The sequence below is a fragment of the Bidens hawaiensis genome, unplaced genomic scaffold (assembly GCF_021521415.1).
Source record: "Bidens hawaiensis isolate Kalapana, Puna unplaced genomic scaffold, B.hawaiensis_p1.1 tig00020325_1, whole genome shotgun sequence".
Lineage (NCBI taxonomy): Eukaryota > Viridiplantae > Streptophyta > Magnoliopsida > Asterales > Asteraceae > Bidens > Bidens hawaiensis.
Genome location: NW_027493089.1, coordinates 372226 through 385489, shown reverse-complemented (window position 1 = coordinate 385489; position 13264 = coordinate 372226). Strand labels below are relative to the sequence as shown.

Genomic DNA, 13264 nt, shown 5'->3' with positions numbered 1-13264 from the left:
AAGTGCTTTAAATTCCTTCCCACTTTCCATGTGGGATGGAGTTTCCTTACTTATTCCTTTAACATATAATTCTTTCTTTTCTTTCTCTCATTTCTTCCTATTACTTATCTCATAGATATTTTTAGTCCTTTATCTTTATAAACTTGTCAAATTTGGATCAAAATTTTGTGGGTGTTACAACTTGCCACTTCTTGATCATACTTCCATTTCCAAAAATACTAAAGCGGCCCTTGGCGATGCGAGCGTAGTGCAAAGTGCGCCATCAAAGTGCGCGTCGGGTGCTTTGCACCCTCTGCTAAGACTATAAAGAGTGATTAGTCATATTAAAACATTTCTATAGAAACTTGTTTCCTTATAAAGAGCTTCAATTTCTTTTCTTATTTCCATATAGGATGAAACTTTTCTTTCTTATTTATACCTATGGGGAATGCTTCCCTTTTTTTTTCCATCTTTCCATGTGGGATGGATTTTTCTTATTTTCTTAACATAAAATGTTTTATTTTTCTTATCTCATTTTTTCCATGACTTATCTTGAGAATATTTTTAATCCTTCAACTTTCAAAGTTGACAACTTTAGTCCAAATTAAATATGGGTTTTTTCCTAGGTGTTACAGAGAGTATTTAGTCGAGTGGGCTCTACAAGAGGAGGTCTTGGCTCATCGAGCTATCAATGGCTTTTTAACGCAAAGTGGATGAAACTCGACGATCTCAAAAGCGTGATTGATTGATTAAAGATGTGCCAGTGATCAGTTGGCCTTATTTTGTAGACCAACAAGTGAATAGTAGAGGTTGCATCTAGATATGAATGAAAGGTATAACTACCTTTTGTAGGTCAATTAAATGTGAAGTATGATATACACCATACGTGTCAATAATATCTTTTTGGCATGTCACGTTTTTTCCTTAGTTACGTTACATGAGACATTATTTGTGTAATTAAGCCTAACACCATTGCAAATTAACTTTTTTGAATTTGTAATATATATATGTTTCCAGTTACATCACACACACGTGAAACTTTCCATTGGTTTATTCTGAAAAATAAAAACACGAACGATAAAAATACTTACACACTAGAAAGAGAGGATATAGTCAACTAACTTTTCTAGAGATTGATACGCAGATCCACCTTTTTGTAGTGATTTCTTCACCTTCTCTTGAAGTGATTTAGCTCTCAATCTCATCTCATTACCTTCTTTTTCCATAATTACCTTTTTATCGCGATTCCGGTCTCCTCCCGGTTCATCTTATTATCCAACATAACTCCTATGTTCCAAACATCCGTCACGTAACGTGCATTAATCGGTTGATCATAGGAACAAGGCGAGCAGATCATAGGAACACCTTCACAAATACTCTCCAAAGTCGAGTTCCATCCATTATGAGTCCAGAAACACCCTATAGCCTGATGAGCTAGCACTTCTTGTTGCGGGGCCCACTTGACAATACACCCTCTCTCACCTACTCCCTCTTTGAACCCTTTGGGTAACGACTCGAGCCACTGCGAGCCGGACACTGAACCGGGTCGAACCACCCATAGGAACCGCTGCTTACTATTTGCTAACCCCCAAGCCATTTCAGTAAACTCAAGTTCACCCATCTGAGCAATACTCCCAAAACTCACGTACACCACCGAGCTAGCCGGTTGGCAGTCCAACCACGAAATCGAGCTTTTATCTTGATGTAATAAACTGCTCGATGAGGCGGGGAAGTACGTGTGAAACGGACCGATTGGGAAACTCGGGATCTTAAAATCTTGGGACAAGGCTAAAAATGCAGGATCTTCTAGCTCTTTGAAAGTGTTGAATATGATCCCGGAAGCCACCTTTGTTTCGTTAATCATGTTACTTATCAACTCCTTGTTCCCCTTTTCGGACCCGTCTTTCTGAATCTTTTCTATATCGGTTTTCGTCATCAACACAAGCTCTTCTTTAATTGCGGTTTTGAAGTAACTAGCTTCACCAAGAACAAAAGTTGCATAAACTGGAATACAAGATAAACTACTTGTTCTTAACGCAATTCGTTTAAGTTTCAAACTGTCGGCAACCGGCTGAGTGAAATGCCATAATGCATCTGAGATCAAGCATGTCACGCGTTCGCGGTCTAGCAATTTAGCCATGCAGACCGCGAACGGTTCGATGCAACTTTTGTTCAAGAAGTTGATGACATAGTTACTAGTCCCAAGAGTTAGCCTCTCTTCTTTGGATTTAAACATCAACCCGCCTGGGATTGACTCGAAGGCGAATTGCGGGTAGTTTGATTGATTCGGAGGGTTTAAATCGGTGTGAATGATGGTAATCTTGAAGCCTTTGGTATAGAGAATGTTTGCTAATTGTAGCATGGGGTTTATGTGGCCTTGAAATGGTAATGGAAAGAGCACAAGCCTGTGGGTGTTTGGCCGCGGTTGCACGGTCGCTGATGGTTCATGGTTGTTCATGGCTATGATCTTGGTTTGCTTCACATTTGTTTGCCTTATTTATAAACATTTAAGCTAAACAACCACGTGTGTGTACTGTTTGATCTCTTGAAGGTAGATGTACCTAAATATATTGATTACATTTAATGTCATGAATTTTATGCATAAAAGAAGCTAACGTAGTTTGATTTCTGAAGAAACACGAAACGTACCAGGCATAGTTCGGATCGTCTTCTACAGGATGATGTAACCAAACCTCGCTCTCCTCCGCTCAGATCTGCAATGGTTTTTGGGGGTGTGGAGGTGACTGCTAAGAAATCTCGAGGATCTCTTGTTTACAGACACAAAAATATGGTGGTGGCTCTTATTGAGAACAACAACCTTTAATAAGGAGGTGGAGACCTCCTTATATAGGGAGCCTCATGGCCACCATCATGGTACCCTAATGGGCCTAGCCCAGTTAGGGTTACCTCCACAGAATCCCCTCAGCCCAATAATATTGTATTAGTCCATATAATAAAATAAGCCAAACATAATAAATTAAGGTCGTAAGCCGGGTTTAGTACCATACCCCTACAAGCCCCCCAAGTCCAGTGTTGCTCCTAGGCGTGCAAGCGTTTAGGTGGAGCGCTGGACTTCATAAGGTGTGCTAGGATATGAGGCGGTTTTTTCTCTTTTCTTCGGCCTTGTCTTTATTGTCTTTGAGTTTTGAGAGGTTTTCTCCATGATGGTGACATGTTGTGATCCTTGTGATAATAATGGTGCACTGGCATGAATAAGATATAGCACGCATCATAACAATAGTGGCGCGGGGCCTGATAAAAGATAGAGTGCGCATCTCGATAATAATGTAATGCAACTTGCGCGCGAGGTAGCTTACGAGCTATAAAAATAATGAAGCTTGCGCGCGAGGCGACTTACGAGCTATAAAATAATGAAGCATGCGCGAGTTGCGGCTTATGAGCTATAATATGATGATAATGGCTGGCCCACAAGGGCCTCTTCTACACAGGATGACTATCCCGGCTTGTCTTCAAAATAATAAAGGAGGCACAAACGGCCAGATAATAATAATAATGTCATAGGTGCTTGTGCGACTCGTAGCCGAACCTGCAAAAACATATTAACTAAAAGTGGATGTATTACAAGGTTCCCATCCTCGGGCAAATTATGAGGTGTGCCCAACCTACGTTGGCGCGTGGCCGTTTGGGATATTATTAGGCTCCCGACCTTTATGTTTGGCGCGTGGCAATGTGGGATATTATTAGGCTCCCGACCTTTATGTTTGTGGGATATTATTAGGCTCCCGACCTTTATGTTTTGCGCGTGGCCATATGGGTTTATAAGGATTCCCAACCTTTAAGTTTGGTCGTGGCCTATGGGTTTATGAGGACTGGAGAAAAAGGCTGCGCCACGAAATCTCTTGCTCATTTGTTGTGTGTCGCTTACGCGCGGTCTTTATGCGCCTATCCCGGGGATGCGCAAGGTCTTCTCTTTATTCTCACTAAATGTGTGTGTTGTGTGCATATGTGATATGCGCCACGCGCAGATGTTTCATGCGCTTGCGCATAGGTTTTGGCTTTGTGTCTTCATGACATCCTGATTTCAAGCCTCGTCTATATCTTGTGGGTTGACCCGCCTCGCTCGATGTTAAGGCGGGTGCATACCCCTTCAAGCCCCCCCAGTCTAATGTGTGTCTTGTCTCGCGCGAGCGAGGTAAGATAGATATTAGACTTAATAGTTTGCTTTTTTAATAGGGCTTGTTTATTCTTTTTCTTTTCTTGTACGCGCGTTGCGCGAAATTCCATCCCTTTGGTTAAAACGAATCGTCAATGCACGTGGTTGGTTGGTGTTGACATGCATCAGAGATGGAGACGTTATGTGTCAGACCTTTCGTGTGCTCGAGGTGCTACAGTGGCTTTTCACGTCTCCTCATACAGTGTCAGGAACACGTGTCGCGCTTATGTTGACCTACGCCTGCGAGTGGGGGCGCGTGAGCGTAGATCTGATTATTACTTGTTTCTCTCTCTCATGGCGCGCAAGCATCATGGCGGTGCGCGTGTAGAGTGGCGGAAAGGTTGATCTGCGACTGCGGTGGCAGAATGTTGATCCGCGGTGGCGCGCATGATGTATGAAGGCGTAGTGCACTCAGCAGCGGCGCGCAAGCATGTCGGTGGAGTTCAACATGTGCATGGCGCGCATGCATGGCGGCGGATTGTTCATCTGCGGAAGCGCACGCATGGCGGCGTAGAGTTGATCAGCGGGACACGCATGCATGCACGGTGACGCGATGATCCTTGGCTCGCATGTATGGTGACGTATTGTTGAAACCCATCGGCGCACATGAACGGTGGTCGGGTGCTTACCTGCGGAGCTTGCAGGTGACCCGCCTTGGTCAGAGTTTGTTATGTCGGAGCACGGCGCCCATGAATGGTGTCGTCTTCCAAGCTCATATTGTACTATTTTTGACCCGCATGGGGTCGTCTTCCAACCCGCATGGGGTTTTGATCCGCGGTGCGCATGCATGGCGGCGGAGCGGTTACTCGCGGGCGCGCATGCATTGAGGCGGAGTCTTCTGCGTAAAACCGAGGACATGGAGTTGTCTTCCGACCCGCATGGTGGTTTCCGCGGGCGCGCATGCATGCATGATGGCAAAGTCTTCCACAGGGAGTGTTGATCCGTGGCTGCGTGCATGCATGGCGGGGTAGTGCATTATCCGCGGCGCGTGCATGCTTAATGGTGGAATGCTCATCTGCGGGGACGCATGCATGCATGGTGGCGAAGTGTTCATGTTGCTACGCGGATCACGGTTTCGACCCGCGGGTGGCATTGGCATCCCACAGGTTGATACGCGGGTCGCGGTTATGACCCGCGGGTGACTGCATCGTACAAGCATATCTTTCCTTCGCATGTGTATAAACTTTTTGGACATAGTTTATACCTTTTGGATTTGCCTTTTATCAAGGGCAGTGCTACAAGCTTGATCCTCGGCAGTGCGCTGCATGGCGGCGGAATCTTGATCCTCGGTAGTGCGCTGCATGGCGGCGGAATCTTGATCCTCGGCAGTGTGCATGCATGGCGGTGGAGTGGTGACTCGTGGGCACGCATGCATCACGGCGAAGTTTTGATCCTCGGCAGTGCGCATGCATGGCGGCGGAATCGTGATCCGCGAGTGCGCATGCATGGCGGCGGAATGTTGATCGCGCATGCATGACGGAGAGTTGAGTGCGCATGCATGGCGAAGAGTTGAGCGCGCAGATAGCCGCGCTTGCTGACCAGCCCGATCTTGGCGCTTTAAAGAAATTACTTGATGAATATGAAGGGACTGGTTGCAATGATGATGGCGCGGGCAACGCTACCTCTGCTAGCGGCTCTGGCGTGGCCAAAGGACCTACTCCTGACGCCATTGAAACTTGAACAAGGTTGTAAGGAAATTATTTTTACTTAATCCTTAACAGTTGTCATATTTCAAGTTATTTTGCGATATTCTGAATATGCTGACATGTGCCTTGGCATTTCATTATTCCTCTTTTGCGCGACGTTATCGTGCATTTATTATAGGAAATTATGAATGAGTTTTTTAGCCTTTACGTGTCAGTATGTGTTACTCTGCCTATATCCATTATAATCCCATGCGCGGCCCCGACCTGAGACCTTAACAACTATGCTTTGGCATGTGCTTTGCCTTAGTTGTGCTTAGGTATTTTTATGGTCCAGCTGCGCAATACGTAGGATGGAGGCTATGAGTAATTTGAGTTAAGGCTCATATTATTGGGCTAAGGCCCTGACGTTTTAGAGTTAAAACTCGTTAACGCGTCTGAGCTTGAAGCTCGCGCATGTATGTTTTACTTCGTTTTATTTTTAGTTTGATGTCAATACAATGTTGTCATATTGCTCAAAATTAATAAATGGAAGTGTGAAACATGTATGCAAAAGGTAATAGAACGCATATTAAGAAAAAATAGAGCGTATCATTATTCATAATGGCTTAAAAAAGCCTTGATTACGAACTTGACAACTTTTACATGAAACATTTTCTAAGTTGTGCTGCATTCCATGTGCGCGGGATGATGATCCAAGGTCGCATATGCATGGCGGATGAGTGGTGATCCGCGGGCGCGCATGCATAGCGGCAGAAATTTGAGCGCGCATGCATGTCGGGAGTTGAGCGCGCATGCATGGCGAAGGGTTGCGTGCGCATGCATGGCGGAGAGTTGAGCGCGCATGCATGGCGGGAGTTGCGTGCGCATGCATGGCGGGGAGGTGACTCGCGGGTGCGCATGCATCGCGGCGAAGTCTTGATCTTCGGCATTGCGCATGCATGGAAGCGGATACTTGATCTCCGGTGGCGCGCATGCATGGTAGCAGAATCTTGATCCTCCGCAGTGCCCTTGCATGGCGGCGGAGTGGTGACTCGCGGGCGCGCATGCATGTGTTGCCAACCCGCAGGTGTTGATGACATTGCCAACCCGCAGGTGTTAATGCATGGAATGCATTAACTTCTCTTCCCGCAGGTGTTAATGCATGGAATGCATTAACTTCTCTTCCCGCAGGTGTTAATGCATGCATTAACTTCTCTTCCCGCAGGTGTTAATGCATGGAATGCATTAACTTCTTTTCCCGCAGGTGTTGATGGGATTGCCAACCCGCAGGTGTTAATGCATGGAATGCATTAACTTCTCTTCCCGCAGGTGTTAATGCATGGAATGCATTAACTTCTCTTCCCGCAGGTGTTAATGCATGGAAGGCATTAACTTCTCTTCCCGCAGGTGTTGATACCCGGATTGCGGTTATAAACGGGTTTTTCCTTCGCACGTGTACAAACTTTCTTGGACATTTTATACTTTGTAAAATTTGCTTTTTATCAAGCGCGGTGCAGACAAGCGGACTCCGTGGATCTAACAAGTTAGAGGCGCGGCTCCTCGGCGGAGGTGGTGGGTGATCCTTAACGGTGTGCATGCATGGAAGCGGAGACTTGATCTCCGATGGCGCGTATGCATGGTGGCGAGGTGTTGGATCGCGGTGGTGCGGTGCTCGGTGCCAGCGCGCATGCGTGATGGCGCGCTGCTGCTTCATAGCGGTGGAACTCATGCATGGTGGCATGCACCATGGCGGCCAGATGGTTATCCGCGGTGGCGTGTACGCGTGGTGGCGCAATGACCTTACGCGGTGGCGAGGTTCACTTGTCGTGGCGCGCATGAATGTTGACGGAATGTTAATCCGCGACGGTGGTGCACGCGTGGTGGCGATGTATTGAATCGCGGTGGCGCACGCGTGGTGGCGATGTATTGAATCGCGGTGGCGCACGCGTGGTGGCGATGTATTGAATCGCGGTGGCGCATGCGTGGTGGCGAAGTGTTGTGCCGCGGTAACAGACATGCGTGTTGCGTTGTTCTTCCGTGGTGACGCGCATGCATGGTGACGCGGCGACGATCTGCAGTGGCGCTCATATATTGTATCGGGGTGTTCGACTGTGCGCATGCATGATGGCGCACTGTTGCTTATGGGCGCGGAATGGACGTCACAGTGGTGGTGTTGGAAAGCCAGAGCGCTTATATGGTCCGCAATGACGCGCGGTGTTGATTCACGCCAGGGCTCATGGATGGCCGCGCGGTGCAGATCCACGGCGGCGCACATGTATGGCGCCTTGATGGCGAAGACAGCCCCGATGGAGCTGAATAGAAGAAGGAGGCGGAGTCTATCTGTGTATTATTTTGAGGCTGTACACAGCCTGTCATTCTCCTGTGTATTCCTTTTTTACACCCAATTTTTGCTTTGTGACTATAGATCTAGAACTTATTCCAGCATTGAACACTGAAAAATCAGATCTGGATCCGGCACCCATTGCGTATGAACGCAGATCTAGAGAGAAACAAGAATATCGAACGTAACTGTTGCTCAAACGGAATCAGATCTGAAGGAATTAGAACCAGATCTAACCTCCGTCACTCTAGAAACACAGATCTGGACCTGAAACGGGGAAGATTGAGGTGTGGTTCGTTACCGTCCCACGGATGGCGCCAATGAAGAAACACGAAACGTACCAGGCATAGTTCGGATCGTCTTCTACAGGATGATGTAACCAAACCTCGCTCTCATCCGCTCAGATCTGCAATGGTTTTTGGGGGTGTGGAAGTGACTGCTAAGAAATCTCGAGGATCTCTTGTTTACAGACACAAAAATATGGTGGTGGCTCTTATTGAGAACAACAACCTTTAATAAGGAGGTGGGGACCTCCTTATATAGGGAGCCTCATGGCCACCATCATGGTACCCTAATGGGCCTAGCCCAGTTAGGGTTACCTCCACAAAACTCCCTCAGCCCAATAATATTGTATTAGTCCATATAATAAAATAAGCCAAACATAATAAATTAAGGTCGTAAGCCTGTGGGTGTTTGGCCGCGGTTGCACGGTCGCTGATGGTTCATGGTTGTTCATGGCTATGATCTTGGTTTGCTTTACATTTGTTTGCCTTATTTATAAACATTTAAGCTAAACAACCACGTGTGTGTACTGTTTGATCTCTTGAAGGTAGATGTACCTAAATATATTGATTACATTTAATGTCATGAATTTTATGCATAAAAGAAGCTAATGTAGTTTGATTTCAATCGGCATTAAATCATCTACCTGTCTAGAAATGACAAATTACAAGAATAAATTAGGCTGTAATAGGTGGAGCGGGTTCGACTTAATTCTAAATAAGCTTTCTGGTTTAGGAACCCATGAATATGGGTGTTTACTTGCCGTTTTATTATAATCAATTTGTTTTTAAATAGAAATCTTCTTTAGTTAAAAAAAAAAGAACGGCATCATGCCATTTATCTTCGGGTTTAGCATTCTAGATATTCTGGATTTTTATAAATACACAAAGTTTCCAAGAAAAAAAGACGAAGCATTTCCACGCGGTTTGTGTGGTGCCATTGTGGTGTTTATGGAAGGCTCAGAACAAAATGGTGTTTTGACGGCTTGGCAGTAACACCGGATGGGGTGGTGGGAAACATAAGGGCTTTTAGTTACCTTTGGGTTAGAATTAGATCGGATGAGCGCGTACTTGTTTTGAGATGATTGATGTAGATTTAAAAAATAATGGATGAGCTTGTATTTATGGTGTTTCTTGGTGGTGGTTCTCGGGCCGTGATCTGGTATCTTGCTAGACCCGATTCGTTTGCATTTGTTTTTTTTAATAAATGCTGTTGGTCGTTAAAAAAAATGTTATTAAATGACGGGTAGGTAGCTTAGGGTAAGAAACATGTGCCCTTCAGAATTCAGCCGAAGCAAATGCTGATATATCATTTAATATTTGGTTTATCGATTCAAGACAAGCGGTAGTCAATTTGTTTACGTAGATTTACATCAGACAAGAATAAGTGGTGTTTTCACTTTTCACTATTAGCATTGGATCACATATGGTTCTTAGAAACAGAAGACTTTATTGTAGGGAAATTTCTTAAAATAAGTATTTTAAGAAACTAACTTCATATTTTAGATACATTTTTTATTATATTTCAAAAATAGGCATTAAAAACTAGTCGGGACGAGTGGTTTGTGCAACAAAACAAGTAGTTTACATAACCACTAAAAATACGTCACGTGACCATAAACTCACCGAAACAAGTACGTTTCATATTGGTTTAGTCGCCACGAGCAAAGAAAATGCATGTCTCGGTAATAACATCCACGACTATTGCATAAATGTTCTCATCACGACGAGTAGATCTTTGATGTTCGGAAGGACGAGTAATTTACAAACTAACTGACCCGAGTAGTTGACTCACGAAATGCATCGTCTCGGTTAGTTTTACAAAAGACTAACTGGACCAAGTAGTTTGCAAGCTCATATAGTCAATATGACTAGTTTGTTACTAGTTAACTGTCTCTACTACTTTGACATTACAATTCACTCGTTTCTGTTTATTTATTTAAAAATTTGCTCGTGGCTGTTAATGCTTTTGCTACTTTACTTGGACCGTTACGTTCTACTCTAATCTAGTCGTTGCAATGTTGTGGTAATAAATCGATTGGTCAACAAGTAATTTAATCCATTATATCGGGAAATACTCGTCTGGGAAAATCCCCACCTAAATCCAACACCCGTGAACACTTGTATGAAAACACAACAGTGCGGTGAGATAAAACTCTTTCATTTCAAGAATCCAACTAGTGACACCCCCTACTCGCCTAGTCTTCCGTAATATCTGGTGTTGTTGAAACTAAATGATGAAACATGAATCAAACCTGGATCATTTGAAGCACCAAATCTCTTTCTTATAACTCCATATGAGCTTATTGGCCATTCAAGTGCCACTTAAATGATCATTGATATATTAAGTTATGTCATTTTTATTTTAAAATACATTTGTAGAAAAATAATTATTATAATTATGTTCTATAAAAAGCCTCATCATAGCAAGTTGCTAAGATGAGAAGTACACCTACTACAATTACACCTCAAACTAAATCAATCAATACAAGTAATCAAATATATTGAAATTTTGCATCTTTTGTGATCCATAAAAAGGAGTTCATCTTGAACTGCTCTATGATTTTTCACGTGTCGTTATAGAATGGGGTATATCCCTTGGATAAATGATAAGTGATTTTTGGAAACATGTTTAATTATTTGAGTGCACCACAACAAACGTCTACTTCTTCATGTGTAACTAGTATTAAATGTCATTTATAAGAAATTCAATTTCTATTTAATTCCAATCTACATACACTCACTGTTGTAAAACACACGTATTTTCCGCACCTTTTATCTACGTTTTTGTATTATATTTTATGTGTTTTAACTTGTTTTAGATGGGTTTTACATAATTTCATTCATATTGTAGGTTTTGGGTGAAAGAAAGAAAGAAACCGAGCTTTTGGAGCAGTTTACGAGCCTTTTACGCATACGTTTTCAAGTAAAACTCAAGGCCCGGTCCGTTACATCATGGAAAAGCCCAAGCCTACTATTATATTATAATATAAAAAAAATTAAAACCCTAAGGGGAGCAGCTGAGTTCCGATAGCAAGGCAGCAGGAAGAAAAAGAGAGAAAAAAAAGTTTTGTCGGCTAGAGTTTGGTGTTCTTGGCGGCTAGGGAAGGAAGAAGACACAAGAATCAAGGCTCGTGATCATTCTCCATCAGTTTACATTAGCTGGGAGCAGCCCATAAACATCCATATCCTTACATCTTTTTCATTGTTCATATACTTTGATTTACTTGTTCAATTGATTAGTAGTTTTGCAATTACTTGAGATATTGACTTGTTATTGATTAGTATTGATTATTGAATGTTTGAATTGATGTTTAAGATGAGTTTATTAATGGTTTTATTAAATGTTCATGGCTGTCCAACTATGATTCTCGGCTAAACTTGTTAGTTCTACCTAGGGATGATGTTAATTGTTAGGTTTTGATAGGTTTTATGGATTATTTGATTGATAGACCTTAATTGCTATTGTAAAGTTTGATTTAGACATGGAATAGGTTGTGTTTAAGGACTGGAAATATTGGTTAATTTATTGCATAAACCCCGTGTGTTGATTGATTAGTTTTGTATTGATTGATTGGTGCATTGTTTGATTCTAGACTTGGTGTTTAGGGTTTGTTTGCGGTATGTACCACCGTAGGGTTTTGTTGCATGATTTATTGGATTAAGTACAGCGGTTAGGCACCTTCTTTGAGACCGAGAGGTGATAAGAAGTTAGGGTTGTCTCATTGCCTTTGCATGCTAGAATAAGGATTGCGCGAGAGCGAGTTCGTTTCTTGTCAGGTTTAGGTGTTTTGAGCGACTAGTTGATCTATTTTGGTTTAAGTTGAATTGTTCCTCTATCCTTGGTTGTGTAGTATTCATAGCCATTAGGGTCGAGTGTTGGTGAGACCGAGAGGTGATCCTTCATTAGAACACGTAGCAATTGTTTCCCGGTTTGGTCGTTTTAGACGATTTTGAGTAGTTTAGGCTTGTTGAGTGAGACCGAGAGGTGATCCAGTGAGCCCGAGCGATCCTTAGTCGTGTCATCTTTAGGGACCGGTGTCTTGAAGTCATTCAATCCATTAGCTTGTTAGGCCTACAATTTGATTCAGACCTAGGTAGACGTTTTTCTCCATCCTAAGTTAACACAGTTAGTTTGTCGTTAAGTTTTCTATTTTAGGTAACTTTTGTCAGTCTGTCTAGTTAGTTCAGTTAAGTTAAAAGAGTTCAAAAATCAATATAATATTATTCTAAGGTAGGTATTGTCTAGGGTTAGTGATCGTTAGCGTCTTATGTGTCCACGTGTTCGATACTCGGACTTCCTAGGTCTAAACTACTTGCGATCGGTACACTTGCCGGTTGTGTGTGGTTTTAGGATTTTCGTTTTATATTTAAAGCTTAGTTGTGAGGGTCATTATTATAGGGTTATCCGACGCACATGACTCACAATATCTGGTCTGATTTCAATATGTTTGATCCGATTCAATATGAGGTCTTAAACCTAATTATATACGAGCTGTGCGACACGTTATGAGGATTTGGGGTCAAGAACATGCAATTTAAAAATACATATATATACATACGTACGGATAAATGTATGTAGATGTATGTAGTATGCATGCATGTATGTAATTTAAGGAGTGTCACATGTGATTTAAGAAGATTCAACAAGTACATTTGGCAATAAAAACACATTAAATGACCTATATTTTGTTGTTAATTAATAACTAATTGTTATATTTGGGTTTGGATCAAGTACAAATTAAATTCACGTGTTAATTGTGATAATTCAATAGTGTAATTATATATATATATATTTATATACACACACCGTATTGTGTAGTTATAACGTAGTGTAATTACAAATAGTGTAATTACACTATGA

General features: G+C 42.8%; 1 pseudogene; it reads right to left on the bottom strand.

Moving 5' to 3' along the window:
• Nucleotides 1-1073: 1073 nt before the first annotated feature.
• On the bottom strand, nucleotides 1074-2437 carry LOC143560328 (UDP-glycosyltransferase 76C2 pseudogene; annotated as a pseudogene).
• Nucleotides 2438-13264: the final 10827 nt, after the last annotated feature.